This window comes from Pipistrellus kuhlii, unplaced genomic scaffold (assembly GCF_014108245.1).
Source record: "Pipistrellus kuhlii isolate mPipKuh1 unplaced genomic scaffold, mPipKuh1.p scaffold_m20_p_8, whole genome shotgun sequence".
NCBI lineage: Eukaryota > Metazoa > Chordata > Mammalia > Chiroptera > Vespertilionidae > Pipistrellus > Pipistrellus kuhlii.
In genome coordinates, this window is record NW_023425584.1 from 59,783,818 (window position 1) to 59,794,647 (window position 10,830).

At 36.2% G+C, this 10,830-nt stretch overlaps 1 long non-coding RNA gene across 1 annotated transcript in view; it reads right to left on the reverse strand.

Moving 5' to 3' along the window:
- The window catches only part of LOC123651772, a 76,396-nt gene extending 65,574 nt beyond the window's left edge, over positions 1 to 10,822 (reverse strand). Inside the window, exon 1 of the long non-coding RNA XR_006740682.1 lies at positions 10,512 to 10,822. This is a non-coding gene — a long non-coding RNA (uncharacterized LOC123651772). The remainder of the gene's footprint in view (positions 1 to 10,511) is intronic.
- Between the last annotated feature and the right edge of the window lie 8 nt (positions 10,823 to 10,830).

The following is a 10,830-nucleotide window of genomic DNA, read 5'->3' on the forward strand; positions in this document are numbered from 1 at the left end:
AAATTCATGCCAAACCACTCAATGCATGCTCCACAATCTCATCTCTGCCTTCAACCACTTTGAACTTGAAATTATATTCTGATGTTTTGCCTGAAAAGCTTCCTCTAAAAATATGAGATGTTCAGATAGGCTTTTTCTTATTTTTGCATATGGTTTCCTCCTTTCTCTAATTACACTGTTCTTTCAGTGTGTGTGTGTTTAATGAATACTCTTATTCTCATTTTTTATATTCTGACTTAGAGAATTCATCTTTCTACCTTCATGCCAATTATTATTATTATTATCTTTGCTTTTAAAATTCTGTTTTATTTCCTTCTCTCAGATCATTTTGTAGGTTAATTTTCCAGGCCATCCTACCAATTGTGGCAAAGCCTCCTTTCTACTCAACTGATGACCTATAAACATGTGTCTTTTGAGTCAGGTTAATGTGTTTGTTATCTGCTGCATGGAGTTTTCTCTTCTATAGCCTAAAATTTCACCCAAGCTATGCTTCTCACATCTGAAATGAGTTAAAACATTTTTTCTACATCTGCTCAAGTCCTATTTCTCATGAATCAAAACTACTGTATGAACATTTTTCCTATAGGCAAGAGTTTGGCAAAGCCTAACAAACATATCCAGCTTCCTTGCCCCCACCATATGCTGTGTACTTGTCCTATGTGCTACATTTCCTTAATGCAGTTCAAAGGTTCTCCAGGGACAGGGACCTGGACTGCTCAAATGTAAGCAGATATTATATATCAATGGATACTCAGTAAATATTAATAAAAGATGATGATGATGGAACATTGGTTCCAATTGGCTTTAAATTAATTCCCTCCTACAATTAGAAACTACATGACATTCTGGAAAAGGCTTAAAATACATGTGCAAAATATTGTATAAAACAAGCAGAATATACTTTCATCTGAGGAGCACATGAAATAGTTTCCAGGATAGATTATTTGTATGGTCAAAAACAAGTCTTAATAAATTTAAGAAGTTTCAAGTACTTTTCCAAGCACAGTGGAAAGAAACTACAAGTCAATAGCAAAAGAAAAGTAGAATAACTTAGTGTCAGCATTAGCCTCTTGAAATAGAGAGAAGCAAGCATTCTCTGTTGGGAACTGTCCCAATTTCTGACTCAGAATCCATGAGTATAAACAACAGTTGCTTTTCATCACTAAATGTTGAGAGGGTTAAGTTGCTAATTATAGTAACTAGAGCAGATAAGTGACATAATCTCTTTGTGCTTTTGATTCCTCATCTATAAAATGGGCATAATAATTTTATTAGCATGGTAAGAATTTCAAAGTGCATAGAAGGAATTTAGAGAAAGGCTGAAATTATTAAACTCTATTGTAATGATAACTATTGTTGTTATTGTTATTATTAATATTATTAATTTTCCAGAAAAAAATTTAAATAGGAAGCAAAACAAGTATCTGAAGTGCTGCCTATAACAATATGCTGCTAATGGATACTGTATTATAAATCTTAGCAGAAATGACACAATATCTTTCTGGTGACCTTGTTGCCATACTGGGCTAACAAACCAATTTTATGTCTTTTCTTTTGGCTTTAGATTATATAATATATGTGTTTCTACAGTGAGAGATAGAGATAGAGATAGAGAGAGAGAGAGAGAGAGAGAGAGAGAGATTTGGTTTTTGTTTTATTTTTTTAATTTAAAGAAAAGTAGTTGAATAATCCAAAATTAATACAATTAGATATTGGTGGCAGGGTCTGAGTAAGCTAAATCATGTCTGTTACATGAGGAATTAGATAGAAAATGTTTTAAAACTATGAATCAAAGTATAGGAGTTGAGTTATATTTTTAGAGATGATTTTTTGTGGGAAATCATTACTAATAAACCCTCAGTTAATGTTCTTTGACTCTAGAAGTACTGAGGGTGAGAACTGGTGGTTTGGGAGAAGGAGGGAACCATTTTATTTTATTAGAAGCTTTTCAATACTATTTTATTGTTATATTATACATTAGTTACTTTGATTTAAAAGTTAAAGTTCTTTTTAAAATAGAAATATTTCCAAGAACAGACCTTTTGCTTCAGGCTAAAATTACCAGAATTTTTATAGAGAGGAGTAAATGTCTAAACAGTTATTCAGTAAAATAAAGTGGCATTCTCTGACAATATGAAAGGCTGACCACAGAAATACACGAAGGGCTGTCCAGAAACCATAGCAATATCCAAATAAAAATATAAAAATCTCTTGAAAGTACCTCCAATATCCATGCTAAAGTTCTAAATGGAATCCTGTGTTAAAAGAATGGACATTGTAACAGTTGCTTCTATAAGCATGCATGTTTGGAATAGATGCAAAATCCTTAGAGATGCTCATACCTTCAGATTCTCACCATTCTCCAGAGGGGGGGAAAAAGATTTAAAATAAAAGACAAAAAATATTCTGAATTAAAATTTCTGGGACATATCGTAGGAAACATCCAAAAATATGTATGTCATTCTTAATCTTTTGAAGGGAGCCAGAGAAAGCAATGGAAAGAAGATTAAATTGAATGCGTGGGATTCAAATTATGGGTATGCAAATTGGACATACTTGAATGACTCTGAGTATAACAAGCTAATTTAGTGTTCCTTCTGTAAATAAACTTAAACAAATTGTAGAACTTGCAAAGAAATCAAGCTTCATAGCTGCATATCACATCAAAACCACAAATGTTTTAGGTAGATTTGCCTGATAGCATACAAGTAGATAAAATCTTTAATGCTTATGTAATCATAAATTCTACACTATAAAAAACTGCTTGCCCAAATGGAAGTTAGAAATATGCATTAATGAACAAAATGTTATTATAATATTAGAAAATTTATCTACTTCTAAAAGCTTATTATATTTTCCCATTTGGAATGAGCTTTTTCAAACCTTAATTTGTGCCTGGTATACTACTATTTTTGCCTTGCCTTTTAGTTTACATCTATTATGATTACTTTTATATAAAAAACTAGTGACTTGGTGCACTGATTCATATACATTGAACAGAAATTAATAAAAAGTGGCTGGTGGCAAGGCAGGACTGGGTGAGAAAGGCTGGACACGCCCTGGAGCCAATCTCCCTCCTTGGCATCTGCATAGTGAGCAGGGTCCCAATGGCAGATGGCATCCCTTGGCCAGGCCTGTGGGGATGGGCAAAAACTAGCTCTCCGACATCCCGAGGGTTCCCGGAGTGCAAGAGGGCACTCTGCAAAGTTGCTGTCATACAGGGTGTAGAATGCAAATGCAAGTGTGTAGTAAACCAGAATTGGGCCGGACAGTGCCTCAGCAACAAACATAACCTACAGCCAAAGGTGGAATCACATGGCCCAGTGAGAAATCGGGCTCCCTCCTCTCTGGTTTTAGGGTGCAGCACCAAGAACCACTGCTGCCAAGTCACTGCATCTTGGCAGCTCCTGCATTGAGTGTCTGCCCCTCGCGGTCAGTATGCATCATAGCGACTGGTTGGTTGGTTGGACACTTAGCATATTAGCCTTTTATATATATATATATAAATTCCTCTTGGATAATGCTGTTTAAGACTCCTGAATTTATAATCTATTCAACATTTAATAACATAGTAAAGGTATGTTTTTATTGTTTTTTTTTAGTAGAAGCTATTCTATAAAAAAAAAGAAAAGAAAAAAGAAAAGAAAACATTTATGTAAGCATGCTATAAGACTTTTGGGATCTAAATTCTTCCCAGAATGATCATGCTGACTCCACCATTCAGATCATAGTTATCTCCATGGAAGTGAAAAGTTGAACCCTGGATTTATATGCCATTAATAGCATAAATGGGAGCTAAAAGGTCACAGGAACTAGCTGAGTCATGATAACACAGGGCATTAGGGTATGGATTGGCCAACTCCAATGAAGAGAGTGTCTTAGGTCAGTTTCTTTAGAAGCAGATGTGACACATCTTCATAAACAAGATGTTTATCTAAAATTGTGTGTTTGGTTCCAGACCACCACAATAAAGTGAATATTGTAATAAAGCAAGCCACCAAGCTTTTTTTGTTTGTTTCCCAGTGTATGTATAGACATTATATTTATACTATTCTACAGTTTATTAAGAGTGAAAAAGTTGTATATCTAAGAAAATAATGTAAATATATTAATTTTAAAATATTTTCTTTACTGAGAAATGTTAACTACTGTCTGAGCCTTCACTAAGTATAACCTTTTAGCTGATAGAGTGTCCTGCCTCAATGTAGATGGCTGCTGACTGATAAGGGTGGTAGCTGTTGGGGGTTGGGTAACTGAGGCAGTTCTTACCATAGTACAAAACAATAAAATCTGATGCACCCATTGGTTCTTCCTTTCACAAATGATTTTTCTGTAGCATGTGATGCTGTTTGATAGTTTTTAGCCACAGTAGCACTTCTGTCAAAGTTGAGTCCTCTCAAATCCTGCCACTGCTTTATCAACTAAGTTTATGTAATATTTTGAATTTATTGCCATTTCAACAATCCTAACAGTGCCCTCACAGGATTAGATTCTGTCTCAAGGAACTACTTTTTTTAGGTTTTATCATGAGACTATAGCAATTCAGTCACATCTTTTTAGGTTTTATCATGAGACTATAGCAATTCAGTCACATCTTCAGGCTCCACTTCTAGTTCTCTTGCTATTTCCACCACATCTGCAGTTACTTAAATAATTCAACTGAATTCTTAAATAATAAAACTTGAAAGTAGATGCTTTTTAAGCAGATATTGAAACAAAGTTAGTCTTGTTGTCCATCTCCATCAGAACTCTTGGGTAACCAAATGCATTGTCAGTGAGCAGTCATCTATAATAACAAAAGCATGATATGCTAATTAGGCCGGGCGTCTTAGTCTATGAGGTGAGCCCGGTCCCGGGTGCCTGCCAGCAGCCAGAGGGAGGGAAGCCCAAGTCCTGGGTGCGGGAGGGAAGCCAGTACCAGCAGCTGGGTGAAGGAAGGCCTACACTTGCACGAATTTTGTGCATCTGGCCTCTAGTATTTTTATAGGAATCTTTTGTTTTCTCAACTAAATATTTATTTAAAGTATTCAATAAACCATGTTGTGAAAAGATGTGCTGTCAACCAGGTTTTGTTTGTTTGTTATTTATTTAGCACAGGCAGAGTAGATTTAGCATAATTCCTAATGGCCATATAATTTCCAGAATAGTAAATGAGCATTGGCTTCACCTTAAAGTCATCAGCTGCACTAGCCCCTAACGAGAGAGTCAGTCTGTCCTTTGGAACTAGGCACTGACTCTTTCTCTCTTGCTATGAGTGTTTTAGATTGTATTCCTATAATGAGTAAGACATTGACTAACAGATCAAACATTTATAATATTTGATGTGACAAAGGTAGGAGTTAACAGACTAAAAATAAAAAAAAAATAGACCATAAAGAATGTTTATATTATATTTAGTTTTGTGTTTTTGAAATCTTTTTCTTTTTAGTCTTTTTTATTTAATTAATCAAAATAATGATGAAATCTCTCTATTTTAAAATCAGGACATGGAGGAATAAAAGTAGGTTCCCACAGACAATTTCCACATTGTACTTGGTCAATTAAGAAAGGTTTTGTGAAGTACATAATTGTGGGGAAGGGTTTTGAATGATGCTGTGTGGGAAGATTAGAAGAACTGACATTTCTATTTAAAAGATGCTTCCAAAATGAAGTGTGTGTTAATAATAAAATATAGATTTGCCTGATAGAGTGAGAAGGCAGGCTCAGAAGCAGTTGTGTAGTCACAGAGTTCTATATTTCTTTAACTATTATTTACATTTTCATTACTTATATAGACACCTGCAAGATTAGTTATTTAAAGTGTTTAGGTAATTTCTAGTATAAAATTGTCATACAGAGTGGACTTATATTTCAGTAATGGTGGACAGATTCAGTATTATGGTTTTAGGAAAACTAGTTTTCAGGTTTCATACAAACCTAGGAGATTCTTTTTTGCTCAGGCTCTCAATTCTAAAAGAGCAGTCTATATTCACCACCTGAGGAAAACAGCAAAATCACCTTTCATTACACCTGGTTAGAAAGGCAACCAAGATTATGCATAAATTAAAACTCCTAGTGATACTTTTTAGAAACAACTTGTATGAACACATGCCACATGCACATATGTACTTGTTAAATTTCAGGATAATACAAAATGAAAAATAGTAGTCTGGGCAATTAAAAAGAACTGAAAAAGTTTTCTGTAGATTGAAAGATTGAAAAAAGATGCCCCAAACCATACAATGCTATTTAATACATTAAAATATCAAATCCTACATTTAGGTTCAAAGAATCTTTTGAATCATATAGAAAAGTCACCGCATGTGGTTAATTACAAGTTCACAACATGAACCAAGAGTGGAACAACCCATCTCCTAGGAAGATGCTAACCTAAGCTCAGACTGGGTTAGCAGTGTTCAGACTTTAGAAGGGATTATTCCTTTGCACAGGTTAAACCATAACTAGGTCATTCTATCTATCTTTGTACACAAAGATTTTGAAGGACAAAATCAAAACATAGTGTCCAGTAGAGAACTAGAATGGCAATTCTTTTTTAAACTATAAGAAACAACCTCACCTGGGTGGCTGCTCAGTGGTTGAATATCCACCTATGAACCAGGAGGTCATGGTTTGAGTCCTGGGCAGGGGACATGCCCCGGTTGCAGGCTGGATCCCCAGAGTGGGGCACACAAGAGGCAGCTGATCAATGATTCTCTCTCATCATTGATGTTCCTCTCTCTCTCTCCCATTCTTTCTGAAATTGATAAAAGTATATTTTAAAAAATACAAAATCTATACTACCTATAATTTAATATGCATCACTGATTTTTATCTATTACCTACCAACCCCAGACACACATCACTCCCAATCTACAGCAAATAACAAAAACAAAAACCAGATTCACTTACAGTTAGCAGGGAAAAACGTCTTTAACACGTGTAATATTGGCTTTTTAAGGGGAAAAATTTGTTTAAAAAATGAAAATAAATTAGCAAAAATATTTGTGGGCTTTAGTTATAGAAGGAAAAGAGATCTTGTAATGTATAATGCAGGAAAAAATTGGTATCAGATTTTAGAGGTTATATTCCTTATTCATTCTTTCTAACAGAAAAAAAAAAAAAATCAGTGAGCTCTGGGTTGCATGAACTTGCTGCTAGAAAATAAAAAGTTGATGTTTGAATCCAGGCCAAGATATAATAGAATCACCTTAGATATTTACTCCGGGTTTACAAAAGTTTATTTTAAGGTTAAGAAACTTGCATAACCAAGTTTTTATCAAAGTTTATTTTAAGTTTGACTATAATACATATACATAGAATGCCAAAAATCAAACCCATGATTGGACAAATATAGTGCCTGTAAAGTTACATACAAAAGTTTAGCAATGCCTTACCATTAATCATAGCCCATTGTAAACACAAAGAGCTTCAATTTATGTTAGTCTTACCTCCTATGACCTAATGGATTTCCTTAGGAGAACTATATTGAATAGTTTCTTCCTAATGCTAGAAATAATAGTTATATAATGAGGAAATTTGAAAAGTTTTATTTTTACCCATAGAACATCTTCCTTATATTTAAATAATTCTTCCTTCCTTTAACCCTTAATATTACCTGTTAAAAACTAAAAAAAAAAAGTATTTATATTTTTATTTCACATTTCATTTTTTTATTTGTACTAATATATGAAGTTATATTTAAAGGAGACAACAAACAGACTTGTGAAATAAAAAAATATAAACAAATATTTTTTTAGTTTTTAACAGGTAATATTAAGGGTTTTCTTAAATATACATAATCATATAATCAAAGAATTATGCACAATTCAGTAGTTGATTAACATGAAAAGGATATTCAAGTGGAAAAAAAAACTGGTTATAGAAGAACACATGTAACGTGAACATTTTTATATGCACAGGAAAGATAGTATGGAAAAGAATCCTACCTATTAACAATGATCACGGCTGAGCTGGGGAGTAGGGAATGGACTGGCAGGTAAGCAGCTTATACAGTCTTTCAAAAATATTTATACAAAATATTTACTGTCACATTAAAACACTAATTTTCTAACTTTATAATATAAAGAAAAAGCTGATGATTTTAAAAGTTCTGTGAAATTGTTTCTAAAGTAGTTTATTTTTTATTTTTATTTATTTATTTTTTAAAATATATTTTTATTGATTTTTTTACAGAGAGGAAGGGAGAGGGATAGAGAGCTAGAAACGTCGATGAGAGAGAAACATCGACTAGCTGCCTCTTGCACACTCCCTACCGGGGATGTGCCCATAACCAACGTACATGCCCCTGACCGGAATCGAACCCGGTACCTTTCAGTCCGCAGACCGACGCTCTACCGCTGAGCCAAACCGGTTTCGGCTAAAGTAGTTTATTTTTAAATGTATTTTTAAATCACTAAGGAAAGTAAAATATTCCAAAAATATTAATGAGTATCTTCCTGCCATATAGTCCCAGGTACTAAATCTTTTGCTGCCATCTGCTGGAATGTGGTTACTAATGCATGCAGCGAGATTTCCTTCTCCTGGGAAAAAAGTCTTCCCAAAGGATGATGATGATGATAATAATGATGATGGAATTTGAAAATGAGTGTAATGCAAAATAAAAATTAGTTTTTGTGAATAGTGTTGAAATTTTGTTTTATTCTCATCAACTAACATTGGATTTGGCCCTTCTTCCCTTGAAAATCCTGAAATAAATTACCTTTTACAAGAAAATTTCCTACTAAACGATGCCTGGGCTTTCTTTAATATTAGATCTTCATTCCCCCAAAACTCAAAGTTTTTGTGCCAAAACATGTAAATTAGTTATTTTTCTTTTCTATCTCAAAACCAGATTTGTCTGAAAAGGAAGGAGCACAAAGCAGGAAGGGGCCAAGCAATATTAAACAGGTGAATGAAAGGAGGAGATGAACATGGGATAAATGACACATAAAAATAAATTATACAGCGTGTGCTACTGATCAGGAAAGAAATAAAGCACTAGATCAGCTCCTTAAGTAAGAACAATGTGGTTTTTGTATATACAAAACATTATTAAAAATGAAGATTTCTTAAAACCACAATAGTATAAGGGTCTATGTAACAAACGAGTCTTGTCTGGGAGATTTCACAGGTGAAAATAATATATTTTCAAACTTACCTGAATCTCAAGATGTTATCATATCGCCTGTTTTTTTTCATGTAAAATCTATATTTATAAAAGGCACTAAGTGTCCCTCTGCCACTATGACAAACACTGACCACCAGGGGGAAGACGCTCTCGCAGGAGCTGCCAAGCTGCAGTGACTTGTCAGTGGCGGTTCCTGGGTGACACACTCCAAAATCATAGAGGAGGGAGCCCAATTCCTCACGGGGCCAAGCAATTCCACCTTTGACCATGGGTTATGTTGTTGCTGGGGCACTGCCGACCGTGAATCATATCGTTTACTGCACACTTCCATTTGCATTCCACACCCTGTATGACAGCAACTTTGCAGAGCGCCCTCTCGCACCCCAGGACCCATTGGGGGATGTCAGAGAGCCGGTTTCAGCCTGATCCCAGCAGGCCCGGCTGAGGGACTCCACCTGCCAAGGGACCCCACTCACTCTGCAGACGTCTTGAGCCAAGGCGCCACCCCAGGTGTGCTGAGGGGGAGGGGGGGCCGCGGGGAAGGTTGGCTCCAGGGCATGTCCTGTCCACCTTGCCTAGTCCTGTCCTACAGACCACCTTCTAATTAATTTCCTTTTAATGTACACAAATCTGTGCACTGGGTCACTAGTGTAGATATAAAAAGCAGCACTTTTAAAGAATTTTGGAAAGACTGAATTAAAAGATATGAGTTAAGTATGCAGAATTATACTAGGCACAAGACAGCACTATACAGAGAGTAGAGATAGTATCCATTCAGAACATGCATCTTTGTCTAGAACAATATTTGTAGAAGGCATTTAACTAAGGGCACTACTCTAGTAACAAAAATAATTTGTTTAGGACGACAAGTTCTGAGTTTGAATGAGAAATCCTATTTCTCTTGCGATATAGTAATTTATGTGTCTGTCTCTACGTGATACTATCAAAGAATACATACTGGCATAATTTGACTAACAATAGCCAGTGTCCCTCACTCATGAGATGCTGATGAACACATTTAAACAGTGTCATAGTTGTCTTTCCTCAAGATACTGATTTTTCCCTTCTGTAAGTCTTCCGCCGTACTGATCCCCCAAACAAAAACTACCAACACTTGGAATGAGTTTTCAAGCAGTGTGGACAAGGGGTGACTTCTGTCCAGGACCTTTGTGGCTGAGTTGCATGAAGAGCGTATCTGATATTGACTGAATTCAATCCCAGGCACTCTTGCAAGTATTCCACCTGTATTATTTCATTTATACGCCCAGTTCAGAGGGCTGGCCATTCTTATTATCTCCCATCCTTTTATTTATTTATTTATTTTTCAGAAGAGGAAACTGGGGCACAGCCATGCTAACTTTCAGACACCACAGGGGCACAAGGGAAGGAGCGCCAAGATTCAAACCTGCAGTCAGACTCCCGCGTCTGCAAACGTCATCGCCGTGCTCTCCTGTCCCATTCGTCCGCACACCATTCGGCCAGGCCGAGTCACAGGCTTCACGTCCTATTTGTGGCAAAACTAAGGCTCACGCAGCAGGTGCGGATGGAGGCCCTCGTGCCACCGGCTCAATCGATGCTCTGGGCGCGCGAGTGGAAGCTGGACCGGTCCCGTCTCCTAGGCAACAACGGAAGCCCCCGCGGCCAAGGCGCCGCCTCCCCCAGGACCCAGCGGGATGATGTCATTTCCTCCAGCTGGACGGTTGCCCCGGCGACGCGTGGGGCCC